This window comes from Petromyzon marinus, chromosome 54, assembly GCF_048934315.1.
Source record: "Petromyzon marinus isolate PM22_M1 ecotype Great Lakes invasive population chromosome 54, UKy_Petmar_22M1.pri1.0, whole genome shotgun sequence".
Classification (NCBI taxonomy): domain Eukaryota; kingdom Metazoa; phylum Chordata; class Hyperoartia; order Petromyzontiformes; family Petromyzontidae; genus Petromyzon; species Petromyzon marinus.
In genome coordinates, this window is record NC_133720.1 from 9,493,652 (window position 1) to 9,507,383 (window position 13,732).

Below are 13,732 nucleotides of genomic sequence, written 5' to 3' on the forward strand. Positions count from 1 at the left end.
CGTGGCCATCCGTAATGGCTTTTCGTTGTTTCTGGAGGAGCCCCGAGGGTAGAGATTCAATCTCCTGGCTCCCCAATTAGAGTTTGGCCAGGAGACATCATAGACGCCTGTTCCCCCGGGGCCTCCGGCACAAGCTTATTAGTTAAATGTTGTATTCGTAGTTTAGTGGTAATTAATTGAAGGTGGAGGGGTTACCAGCCCCTCGCACCCGTCCAGAGCCCCCGTTTAGCCACTGTGGTGGACACAGACGCCATGAGGGGAGGAGCCAATCGGAATTGGACATACCCCCACAGCACTGTCCACGACAGAGTTGCCCATCCGGCACCGCGAGGAGGTAGGGGGTTGTTCACACACACACACGTGTTCACACACACACACGCGTGTTCACACACACACACGTGGTTGTTGAATGTAGAATCATTTGAGGATAAATGTTGAAAGACTATCATGTTCGTGTCATGTTTGTGTAATTTGTTTAATCAGGTTACATTTATCTATTATTAGGACTTAGTTCTAATAACATTTTAGGTTTTGAAATATGTGAAAGTTCTAATGGGTTCACAAACGTTTTATCGGCACCGTTGAGATGTAAATGGGCAGTGCATTGCGCGTAAACATCGTCACTGGGGAGACAAAAGCGGCCGGGCGTGGTGTTTGACCACCCACACCTTCGTGTGCCGTGCCAGCCATCAGAGCTTCTTGCTAACAGACAGCCCTTGACCCAACTTACTGTTCAAGGCAATGCGGGGGATGTTTATGTTGAATGTGTTTATGTGACTGTGTGGGTGAGAATGTGTTTGTGGTGGTGTACGTAGGCGAGACTGTGTGTGCACGCGTGCTTACGTGTGGTTTGTAATGACGGAAATCCGAATTAAGTTTCCCCCAATCACAGATGAGCATCAGGGGCGAGAGATAACGGAGAGTCACTCGGCCCTCTCACCTGCACGGACATCGGCTCTGGGTGAGAGAGTCACACCACTCGTGCACTGCCATTGCCCGTGGAATATTAATATTTATTATTTTGTTATGCCAGGTCAGGCCCACTGAGCTATATAGCTCTTTTTAATTAGCGACCTGGACATAAATGATAGCTCAACGAAGTGTCTCATCAGCATGTGCAAATTGAAAGCAGCCAAATACTCTTAGACGTGTGATGTTGATTATAAATGTGGAGGGGACAAAACCGGAGGACCGAAGAAAAATCCACGCGACCACGGGGAGAGAGACACCGGAGAGAGACACCGCGAACTCCAAATATAGAGCAGCAGCAGGCGTCAGGGTCGGGATGGAACCCACGACCTCGTGTATACCAGGCGAGGTAGTTAACATCTCACCACGGGAGAGAGAGACACGCAAGTCCAAATATACAGCAGCAGCAGGCGTCAGGGTCGGGATGGAACCCACGACCTCCTGTACACCAGGCGAGGTAGTTAACATCTCACCACGGGAGAGAGAGACACGCAAGTCCAAATATACAGCAGCAGCAGCAGGCGTCAGGGTCGGGGTGGAACCCACGACCTCGTGTATACCTGGCGAGGTAGTTAACATCTCACCACGGGAGAGAGAGACACCGCGAACTCCAAACATACAGCAGCAGCAGCAGGCGTCAAGGTCGGGATGGAACTCACAACCTCCTGTATACCAGGCGAGGTAGTTAACATCTCACCACGGGAGAGAGACACACGCGCACTCCAAATATACCGCAGCAGCAGCAGGCGTCAGGGTCGGGATGGAACCCACGACCTCCTGCATACCTGGCGAGGTAGTTAGCCTCTCGTAGCCACCGTGACGCCCAAACTTGCGCACGAACGACCACTTGCTCCAGCAGTCTGTCAAGGCTATGCTATTTTTACGACGCGTGTCTTTGTTTTACCGCGGGGGACCGGGGAGGGGAGGGCGTTCTACCACTGGCTCACCATCCTCTCTGACCGCCTGCGAGTGCAGAGGAGTCGCCCTTTGTCGTGGAGCGCGGGGTGAGAGAACTACACAGGGGCAGAGAGGTGGCGGCTCAGGGCGAACAACGCCAGCCCACGTGGTGCTCCATAATCCCGCAAACTCTGAGTCTCCGAATTTAAATAACCACGCAAATGAAAATGAGTGGAGCAGTTGCAGCACCATCAGCACCAGCAGCACCATTAGCACCATCAGCAGCAGCACCATCAGCAGCAGCACCATCAACACCATCAGCACCATCAACACCATCAGCACCATCAACAGCAGCACCATTAGCAGCAGCAGCACCATCAGCACCAGCAGCAGCACCATCAGCACCATCAGCAGCAGCACCATCAGCACAATCAGCAGCAGCACCCTCAGCAGCAGCACCATCAACACCATCAGCACCATCAGCAGCACTACCATCAGCACCATCAGCAGCATCAGCAGCAGCATCATCAGCACCATTAGCAGCAGCACCATCAGCAGCAGCACCATCATCACCATCAGCAGCACCATCAGCACCATCAGTGGCTGCTGCTGAAAAGCGGCACGCGTTTGGACCGCTCCTTCACCAGACACACACAGGCGGCGGTCCATCCCGGGTTACTACCTGTGTCACTACCTGTGTATCACTACCTGTATGTCACCACCTGTGTGTCACTGTCTGTGTGTCACTACCTGTGTGTCACTATCTGTGTGTCACTGTCTGTGTGTCACTACCTGTGTGTCACTACCTGTGTGCCACTGTCTGTGTGTCACTACCTGTGTGTCACTATCTGTGTGTCACTGTCTGTGTGTCACTACCTGTGTGTCACTATCTGTGTGTCACTGTCTGTGTGTCACTACCTGTGTATCACTGTCTGTGTGTCACTACCTGTGTGTCACTGTCTGTGTGTCACTGTCTGTGTGTCACTACCTGTGTGTCACTGTCTGTGTGTCACTACCTGTGTATCACTGTCTGTGTGTCACTATCTGTGTGTCACTACCTGTGTGTCACTGTCTGTGTGTCACTGTCTGTGTGTCACTACCTGTGTGTCACTGTGTGTGTGTCACTGTCTGTGTGTCAATACCTGTGTATCACTACCTGTGTGTCACAGTCTGTGTGTCACTACCTGTGTCACTGTGTGTCACTGTCTGTGTGTGTCACTGTCTGTGTATCACTACCTGTGTGTCACTACCTGTGTGTCACTGTCTGTGTGTCACTGTATGTGTGTCACTACCTGTGTGTCACTACCTGTGTGTCACTGTCTGTGTCACTACCTGTGTCACTACCTGTGTGTCACTGTCTGTGTGTCACTACCTGTGTGTCACTACCTGTGTGTCAATGTCTGTGTGTCACTACCTATGTGTCACTACCTGTGTGTCACTCCCTGTGTGTCACTGTGTGTGTGTCACTACCCCCCCGTAGTGGGGAGCGATAGTGTAGCGGTTAGCGCGCTGCCCTATGAACTTGGCGACCCGGGTTCGATTCCCGCTCACGGCCAACACCAGTGAGGGTTATCTGAACCGATCCCGGGCCTCCCCTAGGTCGACTCAGCCTCAAATGAGTACCTGGTGCGGTGTGTAAACATTGCCACTAGGGAGACAAAGGCGGTCGGGCGTGGTGCTGGCCACCCACCCCCTCGTGTACCGTTCCGGCCTTCATAGGTGCTCGCTAACAGCACTTGCCCCTACAGTCTGTTAAGGCTATATGGGGGATCTTTTTTTGTCACTACCCGTGTGTCACTGTCTGTGTGTCACTACCTGTGTGTCACTACCTGTGCGTCACTGTCTGTGTGTCACTACCTGTGTGTCACTGTCTGTGTGTCACTGTCTGTGTGTCACTACCTGTGTGTCACTACCTGTGTGTCACTACCTGTGTGTCACTGTGTGTGTGTCACTCTCTGTGTGTCACTACCTGTGTGTTACTACCTGTGTGTCACTACCTGTGTGTCACTACCTGTGTCACTACCTGTGTGTCACTACCTGTGTGTCACTGTCTATTTGTCACTACCTGTGTGTCACTACCTGTGTGCCACTAACTGTGTGTCACTGTCTGTGTGTCACTACCTGTGTGTCACTACCTGTGCGTTACTGTCTGTGTGTCACTACCTGTGTGTTACTGTCTGTGTGTCACTACCTGTGTGTCACTGTCTGTGTGTCACTACCTGTGTGTCACTACCTGTGTGTCACTGTCTGTGTGTCATTACCTGTATGTTACTACCTGTGTGTCACTGTCTGTGTGTCACTACCTGTGTGTCACTACCTGTGTGTCACTTCCTGTGTGTCACTCCCTGTGTGTCACTACCTGTGTGTTACTACCTGTGTGTCACTACCTGTGTGTCACTACCTGTGTGTCACTGCCTGTGTGTCACTCCCTGTGTGTCACTACCTGTGTGTCACTGTGTGTGTGTCACTCTCTGTGTGCCACTACCTGTGTGTTACTACCTGTGTGTCACTACCTGTGTGTCACTGTCTGTGTGTCACTGTCTGTGTGTCACTACCTGTGTCATTACCTGTGTGTCACTGTCTGTGTGTCACCACCTGTGTGTCACTACCTGTGTGTCACTACCTGTGTGTCACTGTGTGTCACTGTCTGTGTGTCACTACCTGTGTGTCACTACCTGTGTGCCACTGTGTGTCACTGTCTGTGTGTCACTACCTGTGTGTCACTACCTGTGTGTCACTGTGTGTCACTGTCTGTGTGTCACTGTGTGTGTGTCACTACCTGTGTGTCACTGCCTGTGTGTCACTGCCTGTGTGTCACTGTCTGTGTGTCACTGTCTGTGTGTCACTACCTGTGTGTCACTGTCTGTGTGTCACTGCCTGTGTGTCAGTGTCTGAGTATCACTACCTGTGTGTCACTACCTGTGTGTCACTGTCTGTGTGTCACTGTGTGTGTGTCACTACCTGTGTGTCACTACCTGTGTGTCACTGTCTGTGTGTCAGTGTCTGTGTATCACTACCTGTGTGTCACTGTCTGTGTGTCACTGTCTGTGTGTCACTGTCTGTGTGTCACTACCTGTGTGTCACTGTCTGTGTGTCACTGTCTGTGTGTCACTACCTGTGTGTCACTGTCTATGTGTCAGTGTCTGTGTATCACTACCTGTGTGTAACTGTCTGTGTGTCACTACCTGTGTGTCACTGTCTGTGTGTCACTACCTGTGGGTCACTACCTGTGTGTCACCGTCTGTGTCTCACTACCTGTGCGTCACTCTCTGTGTGTCACTCTCTGTGTGTCACTCTCTGTGTGTCACTGTCTGTGTCTCACTACCTGTGTGTCACTACCTGTGTGTTACTACCTGTGTGTCACTGTCTGTGTGTCACCGTCTGTGTGTCACTACCTGTGTGTCACTACCTGTGTGTCACTACCTGTGTGTTACTGTCTGTGTCTCACTACCTGTGTGTCACTGTCTGTGTGTCACTACCTGTGTGTCACTGTCTGTGTGTCACTGTCTGTGTGTCACTACCTGTGTGCCACTGTCTGTGTGTCACTGTCTGTGTGTCACTGTGTGTCACTACCTGTGTGTCACTGTCCGTGTGTCACTACCTCTGTGTTACTACCTGTATGTTACTACCAGTGTGTCACTGTCTGTGTGTCACTGTCTGTGTGTCACTGTCTGTGTGTCACTAACTGTGTGTCACTACCTGTGTGTCACTGTCTGTGTGTCACTACCTGTGTGTCACTACCTGTGTGTCACTACCTGTGTGTCACTCCCTGTGTGTCACTACCTGTGTGTCACTCCCTGTGTGTCACTACCTGTGTCACTGTCTGTGTGTCACTGTCTGTGTGTCACTCCCTGTGTGTCACTACCTGTGTGTCACTACCTGTGTGTCACTCCGTGTGTCACTACCTGTGTGTCACTACCTGTGTGTCACTGTCTGTGTGTCACTACCTGTGTATCACTGTCTGTGTGTCACTACCTGTGTGTCACTGTCTGTGTGTCACTGTCTGTGTGTCACTGTCTGTGTGTCTACCTGTGTGTCACTACCTGTGTGTCACTGTCTGTGTGTCACTACCTGTGTGTCACTACCTGTGTGTCACTCCCTGTGTGTCACTACCTGTGTCACTGTCTGTGTGTCACTGTCTGTGTGTCACTCCCTGTGTGTCACTACCTGTGTGTCACTGTCTGTGTGTCACTGTCTGTGTGTCACTACCTCTGTGTTACTACCTGTATGTTACTACCAGTGTGTCACTGTGTGTGTGTCACTGTCTGTGTGTCACTGTCTGTGTGTCACTAACTGTGTGTCACTACCTGTGTGTCACTGTCTGTGTGTCACTACCTGTGTGTCACTGTCTGTGTGTCACTACCTGTGTGTCACTCCCTGTGTGTCACTCCCTGTGTGTCACTACCTGTGTGTCACTACCTGTGTCACTGTCTGTGTGTCACTGTCTGTGTCACTCCCTGTGTGTCACTACCTGTGTGTCACTACCTGTGTGTCACTGTCTGTGTGTCACTGTCTGTGTGTCACTACCTGTGTGTCACTACCTGTGTGTCACTGTCTGTGTGTCACTGTCTGTGTGTCAGTGTCTGTGTGTCACTACCTGTGTGTCACTGTCTGTGTGTCACTGTCTGTGTGTCACTACCTGTGTGTCACTACCTGTGTGTCACTGTCTGTGTGTCACTCCCTGTGTGTCACTACCTGTGTGTCACTACCTGTGTGTCACTGTCTGTGTGTCACTACCTGTGTATCACTGTCTGTGTGTCACTACCTGTGTGTCACTGTCTGTGTGTCACTGTCTGTGTGTCACTGTCTGTGTGTCTACCTGTGTGTCACTACCTGTGTGTCACTGTCTGTGTGTCACTATCTGTGTGTCACTACCTGTGTGTCACTGTGTGTGTGTCACTGTCTGTGTCAATACCTGTGTATCACTACCTGTGTGTCACTGTCTGTGTGTCACTACCTGTGTCACTGTGTGTCACTGTCTGTGGGTGTCACTGTCTGTGTATCACTACCTGTGTGTCACTACCTGTGTGTCACTGTCTGTGTGTCACTGTCTGTGTCTCACTACCTGTGTGTCACTACCTGTGTGTCACTACGTGTGTGTCACTGTCTGTGTGTCACTGTCTGTGTCACTACCTGTGTCACTACCTGTGTGTCACTGTCTGTGTGTCACTACCTGTATGTCACTACCTGTGTGTCAATGTCTGTGTGTCACTACCTGTGTGTCACTACCTGTGTGTCACTACCTGTGTGTCACTCCTTGTGTGTCACTGTGTGTGTGTCACTACCCGTGTGTCACTGTCTGTGTGTCACTGTCTGTGTGTCACTACCTGTCTGTCACTACCTGTGCGTCACTGTCTGTGTCACTACCTGTGTCACTACCTGTGTGTCACTGTCTGTGTGTCACTACCTGTATGTCACTACCTGTGTGTCAATGTCTGTGTGTCACTGTCTGTCACTACCTGTGTGTCACTACCTGTGTGTCACTACGTGTGTGTCACTGTGTGTGTGTCACTCTGTGTGTCACTACCTGTGTGTTACTACCTGTGTGTCACTACCTGTGTGTCACTACCTGTGTCACTACCTGTGTGTCACTACCTGTGTGTCACTGTCTATTTGTCACTACCTGTGTGTCACTACCTGTGTGTCACTCCCTGTGTCATTACCTGTGTGTTACGGTCTGTGTGTCACTACCTGTGTGTCACTGTCTGTGTATCACTACCTGTGTTTCACTACCTGTGTGTCACTACCTGTGTGTCACTACCTGTGTGTCACTGCCTGTGTGTCACTCCCTGTGTGTCACTACCTGTGTGTTACTACCTGTGTGTCACTGTCTGTGTGTCACTACCTGTGTGTCACTACCTGTGTGTCACTGCCTGTGTGTCACTCCCTGTGTGTCACTACCTGTGTGTCACTGTGTGTGTCACTCTCTGTGTGTCACTACCTGTGTGTCACTACCTGTGTGTTACTACCTGTGTTTCACTGTCTGTGTGTCACTGTCTGTGTGTCACTACCTGTGTCATTACCTGTGTGTCACTGTCTGTGTGTCACCACCTGTGTGTCACTACCTGTGTGTCACTGTGTGTCACTACCTGTGTGTCACTACCTGTGTGTCACTGTGTGTCACTGTCTGTGTGTCACTACCTGTGTGTCACTACCTGTGTGTCACTGTGTGTCACTGTCTGTGTGTCACTGTGTGTGTCACTACCTGTGTGTCACTGCCTGTGTGTCACTGTCTGTGTCACTACCTGTGTCACTACCTGTGTGTCACTGTCTGTGTGTCACTACCTGTGTGTCACTACCTGTGTGTCACTGCCTGTGTGTCACTCCCTGTGTGTCACTACCTGTGTGTCACTGTGTGTGTGTCACTCTCTGTGTGTCACTACCTGTGTGTTACTACCTGTGTGTCACTACCTGTGTGTCACTGTCTGTGTGTCACTGTCTGTGTGTCATTACCTGTGTGTAACTGTCTGTGTGTCACCACCTGTGTGTCACTACCTGTGTGTCACTGTGTGTCACTGTCTGTGTGTCACTACCTGTGTGTCACTACCTGTGTGTCACTGTGTGTCACTGTCTGTGTGTCACTACCTGTGTGTCACTACCTGTGTGTCACTGTGTGTCACTGTCTGTGTGTCACTGTGTGTGTGTCACTGTGTGTGTGTCACTACCTGTGTGTCACTGTCTGTGTGTCACTGTCTGTGTGTCACTGTCTCTGTGTCACTACCTGTGTGTCACTGTCTGTGTGTCACTACCTGTGTCACTGTCTGTGTGTCACTACCTGTGTGTCACTGTCTGTGTGTCAGTGTCTGTGTATCACTACCTGTGTGTAACTGTCTGTGTGTCACTACCTGTGTGTCACTGTCTGTGTGTCACTACCTGTGTGTCACTACCTGTGTGTCACCGTCTGTGTCTCACTACCTGTGTGTCACTCTCTGTGTGTCACTCTCTGTGTGTCACTGTCTGTGTCTCACTACCTGTGTGTCACTACCTGTGTGTTACTACCTGTGTGTCACTGTCTGTGTGTCACTGTCTGTGTGTCACCGTCTGTGTGTCACTACCTGTGTGTCACTACCTGTGTGTTACTGTCTGTGTCTCACTACCTGTGTGTCACTGTCTGTGTGTCACTACCTGTGTGTCACTGTCTGTGTGTCACTGTCTGTGTGTCACTACCTGTGTGCCACTGTTTGTGTGTCACTGTCTGTGTGTCACTGTGTGTCACTACCTGTGTGTCACTGTCCGTGTGTCACTACCTCTGTGTTACTACCTGTATGTTACTACCTGTGTGTCACTGTCTGTGTGTCACTGTCTGTGTGTCACTCTCTGTGTGTCACTGTCTGTGTGTCACTCTCTGTGTGTCACTACCTGTGTGTCACTACCTGTGTCACTACTTGTGTGTCACTGTCTGTGTGTCACTCCCTGTGTGTCACTACCTGTGTGTCACTGCCTGTGTGTCACTCCCTGTGTGTCACTACCTGTGTGTCACTGTGTGTGTCACTCTCTGTGTGTCACTACCTGTGTGTTACTACCTGTGTGTCACTACCTGTGTGTCACTGTCTGTGTGTCATTACCTGTGTGTAACTGTCTGTGTGTCACCACCTGTGTGTCACTACCTGTGTGTCACTGTGTGTCACTGTCTGTGTGTCACTACCTGTGTGTCACTACCTGTGTGTCACTGTGTGTCACTGTCTGTGTGTCACTACCTGTGTGTCACTACCTGTGTGTCACTGTGTGTCACTGTCTGTGTGTCACTGTGTGTGTGTCACTACCTGTGTGTCACTGCCTGTGTGTCACTGTCTGTGTGTCACTGTTTGTGTGTCACTACCTGTGTGTCACTGTCTGTGTGTCACTGTCTGTGTGTCACTGTCTCTGTGTCACTACCTGTGTGTCACTGTCTGTGTGTCACTACCTGTGTCACTGTCTGTGTGTCACTACCTGTGTGTCACTGTCTGTGTGTCAGTGTCTGTGTATCACTACCTGTGTGTAACTGTCTGTGTGTCACTACCTGTGTGTCACTGTCTGTGTGTCACTACCTGTGTGTCACTACCTGTGTGTCACCGTCTGTGTGTCACTCTCTGTGTGTCACTCTCTGTGTGTCACTCTCTGTGTGTCACTGTCTGTGTCTCACTACCTGTGTGTTACTACCTGTGTGTCACTGTCTGTGTGTCACCGTCTGTGTGTCACTACCTGTGTGTCACTACCTGTGTGTTACTGTCTGTGTCTCACTACCTGTGTGTCACTGTCTGTGTGTCACTACCTGTGTGTCACTGTCTGTGTGTCACTGTCTGTGTGTCACTACCTGTGTGCCACTGTTTGTGTGTCACTGTCTGTGTGTCACTGTGTGTCACTACCTGTGTGTCACTGTCCGTGTGTCACTACCTCTGTGTTACTACCTGTATGTTACTACCTGTGTGTCACTGTCTGTGTGTCACTGTCTGTGTGTCACTCTCTGTGTGTCACTGTCTGTGTGTCACTGTCTGTGTCTCACTCTCTGTGTGTCACTACCTGTGTGTCACTACCTGTGTCACTACTTGTGTGTCACTGTCTGTGTGTCACTCCCTGTGTGTCACTACCTGTGTGTCACTGCCTATGTGTCACTGTCTGTGTGTCACTACCTGTGTCACTGTCTGTGTGTCACTGTCTGTGTGTCACTCCCTGTGTGTCACTACCTGTGTGTCACTCCCTGTGTGTCACTCCCTGTGTGTCACTGTCTGTGTGTCACTACCTGTGTGTCACTACCTGTGTGTCACTACCTGTGTGTCACTGTCTGTGTGTCACTACCTGTGTGTCACTCCCTGTGTGTCACTACCTGTGTCACTGTCTGTGTGTCACTGTCTGTGTCACTCCCTGTGTGTCACTACCTGTGTGTCACTACCTTTGTGTCACTGTCTGTGTGTCACTCCCTGTGTGTCACTACCTGTGTCACTGTCTGTGTGTCACTACCTGTGTGTCACTACCTGTGTGTCACTGTCTGTGTGTCACTACCTGTGTGTCACTACCTGTGTCACTACCTGTGTGTCACTACCTGTGTGTCACTGTCTGTGTGTCACTACCTGTGTGTCACTACCTGTGTGTCACTACCTGTGTCACTACCTGTGTGTCACTACCTGTGTGTCACTGCCTGTGTGTCACTGTCTGTGTGTCACTACCTGTGTGTCATTACCTGTGTGTCACTACCTGTGTCACTACCTGTGTGTCACTACCTGTGTGTCACTGCCTGTGTGTCACTGTCTGTGTGTCACTACCTGTGTGTCACTGCCTATGTGTCACTGTCTGTGTGTCACTACCTGTGTCACTGTCTGTGTGTCACTGTCTGTGTGTCACTCCCTGTGTGTCACTACCTGTGTGTCACTGCCTGTGTGTCACTACCTGTGTGTCACTGCCTGTGTGTCACTACCTGTGTGTCACTGTGTGTCACTACCTGTGTGTCACTGCCTGTGTGTCACTACCTGTGTATCACTATGTGTCACTATCTGTGTGTCACTACCTGTGTGTCACTGTCTGTGTGTCACTGTGGGAACTGGCCGTGCCCGATGCCTCCCGCCGCCAGTCCCGGTGGGGTCCGCGTGAAGCCCTCTGCACGCGAGGGCTTCACGGCCAGCGAAACCCCCCCCCCCGAAACCCCCCCCCCCGACACCCCCCCTTATACCCCCACCACCCCCTTATATCCGTCCCACCCTTATACCCCCCCCTTATATTGCTCTCTTACACGCCCCCCCCCCCCCACTTCTGCCCCCCTCTCCTAAGCCCTCCCTCCTTATCCCCCCTTTAACCCCCCAGTTGTATCCCGACTTGTCAGGAGACGCGTGGGGATCCATTCGGAACTCTCGCAGAGCGAGGGCGGTAGGGAGTGGGTTGTCGCTGCCAACCAATCACCATCACCACCCTCACCACCATCACCAACCATCACCACCATCACCACCATCACCAACCATCACCACCATCACCACCATCACCACCATCACCAACCATCACTACCATCACCATCACCACCATCACCACCACCCATCACTGCCATCACCATCAACCATCACTGCCATCACCATCACCACCATCACCACCAACCATCACTGCCATCACCATCACCACCATCACCACCACCAACCATCACTGCCATCACCACCAATCATCACTACCATCACCACCACCATCATCACCACCACCAACCATCACTGCCATCACCACCAATCATCACTACCATCACCACCACCATCATCACCACCAACCATCATCACCATCACCAACCATCACTGCCATCACCATCACCACCATCACCAACCATCACTGCCATCACCACCATCACCAACCATCACTCCCATCACCACCAATCATCACTACCATCACCACCGCCATCATCACCACCACCAACCATCACTGCCATCACCACCAATCATCACCACCATCACCAACCATCACTCCCATCACCACCAATCATCACTACCATCACCACCACCATCATCACCACCACCACCAACCATCACTGCCATCACCACCATCATCACCAACCATCACTGCCATCACCATCATCACCATCACCAACCATCACTACCATCACCACCAATCATCACGACCATCACCACCACCATCATCACCCCCACCACCATCATCACCACCAACCATCATCACCCCCACCAACCATCACCACCACCACCATCATCACCACCACCACCAGCATCATCAATACCAACAACCGCCATACGCCACAAAGTGACGGTGACGTCCCCACGGCGCCTGTGCCAGGCTAGGTGCACTTTGAGTCCACGTGAAGTGTCGAAGGTTCGCTACTCAGCTCCACGTCCTCCTGTACCACATCACTCCATCTCTTCCCTAGCCCGTGCCGTGCCCGTTTAGCCCCCTCTATCCGGCCGAACAAAAGATGTTTCGGCATGCGGTGGCTGGGCATGCGGGCTACATGACCCAGCCAATGCAGCCTTGCCTGCCGGAAGTGCTCGCTGATGGGAATTTGTCCAGATCTTTCAAGGATTTGTGAGCTTCTCACACAACCCAGCCTGGTTAAACCCATAATGGATCGTAGAGAATGCCAGCCTGAATGTTTCTTACCGGCGCAGATGTTACATTAGAGGGGTCCACGTTTCACAAACATACAGAAGGGAGGGCATGACTGTGGCCGAGAAGACCCGAAGCTTCGTGTGGAGCGACGGACCAGGTAGCTTCCACACAGCATTGTGCAGCCAGTGAAAATATATTGCCGCTCGACTGATTCGGAGTGAGACCTCTGCTGTCAAACCGGAGCCGGTCATGAGCACACTGCCCAACTATGGGAAACTCTCCACTCTCTCCACAACTGCCCCATCACCAATTGGGAGTTGTGGGCGTGGAGTGTCCGATGGTACAAAATACCCAGGCAGGTGCTTAGTTTTGGTGGGGCTGATGGTAAGGCCCCACCTCTTAGTGGCACACTCCAGGTTCAGCAGCAGAGCCTCCAACAAGGTGGTCATGGTGATGGTGGTGGAAATACCATCACCAACCACCACCATCATCATCGTAACAGACGCCACCACCATTGTGTTAATCGAATCGCCGTGGTTGGCGATGAATCATTAATAACCACTGAGAGTAATTTGTATTGAATCTGTGCTTCATTCCGAGGGGACCGGTTTGGACATTGGGGGGAGATACGGTCGTGGTCGTGGTGGTGGTCCCTTAACTAATTAATTAATTGGTGCACGGGCGCTAATTGTTATTGAAGCTGATCGCACGATTACTCCGCAATCAGCGTTAATTGAGCGGCGCTAATTGTGGCCTTGATCCTTCCCCCACCACGCGCACGGCAGCCTTGCGGCGGTGGTTGTGGGCAAGGTGGGTGGTACTGTCGTGAGTTCATTCGTTGTCACCCTCTCTCATGGGGACG